Genomic DNA, 1,247 nt, shown 5'->3' with positions numbered 1-1,247 from the left:
TTCAACTGCAAGATTCACAATATGATGCAAGGAAAGATGTTGCATTTTTACAAGTTCCCCAGTCGTAGCAGAAGCCCGGATAGGAGGGATAAGTGGCTTGCAGCATGCCAGCAAATGAATCCAAATGGACACAAATGGTCCCCACTAAAGAGTCGGGTTATTTGTAGTGAACACTTTATCTCAGGTATTTATGAAATTTACCATATTTTAATATAATTTAACATTCTGGTGGTTGGTGTTCCAACAGTATGTCTATTGGTGTTCATTATGAATTTATATTAAATTGCCAAAATACAAGTAAACCCAACATGACTGAGAAAGAACACCCAGACTACATTCCATGCATACTGCCTTTCAAGAAAGACAGCTATGTCAAAGCCAATCGACAACTTGAGAGGTATGAGCGAAATGACAAGAGAAGGCGATTGGTTTATGAGGCCAGCAGTAATACACCTCACTTGTGTGCTGTAAACAGTTCAAAATAATTATTGTTTATCATCATTTTTAACTTGCAAGTGTCGCTAGAAGTTAGAACAGTTGTATTTTATATCTTATTACTCACCTGAAGCATTTAACTTTATATTGTAACGTGTTTTAGCAGCTCCATCCAAAGAATTAACGTAATCGTAAGCCATTGCTCTGGTTTGTTTTCACTTCGCTTGATTCCCGCGCTAGCGGTCACGTGATCGATGACGTCAGCCCGCGGTTATGGAGGGTCTTGGACGCTGATCATATGTATATATGGTCAGTCTCTATGTGTGTGTATATACATATGTATGAAGACGAAAGCAAACTAAAGTAGAGGATAGTCTAACATATAAGCAAAGGAAATGGACATGAGCAGGACATATAAGAATGACAAATAGATGGACATTAAGAATAAGAGAAAGGATCCGACCCTAGAGATTGCAAACGAAGCAGGGGAAGGAAGAGAAGACGATGGATTAACGAACTAAGAAAGTTTGCGGGCGTGGACTGGCACAGAAAGGCCATAAACAAACGCAAGTGGAAGGATATAACTGAGGCCTTTGTTCTGCGGTGGGCTAATAACGGCTTATATATATATATATATATATATATATATATATATATATATATATATATATATATATATATATATATATATATATATATATATGTGTGTGTGTGTGTGTGTGTGTGTGAGTGTATGTGTGTGTGTATTTTTACAGTTGCAACACGAATCGTATTTCATTGGTAGACCTACCAATGCTCACAGCCTAGGCCTA

The sequence above is a fragment of the Palaemon carinicauda genome, chromosome 1, assembly GCF_036898095.1.
Source record: "Palaemon carinicauda isolate YSFRI2023 chromosome 1, ASM3689809v2, whole genome shotgun sequence".
NCBI classification, from domain to species: domain Eukaryota; kingdom Metazoa; phylum Arthropoda; class Malacostraca; order Decapoda; family Palaemonidae; genus Palaemon; species Palaemon carinicauda.
Note: the sequence above shows the minus strand (reverse complement) of the source record.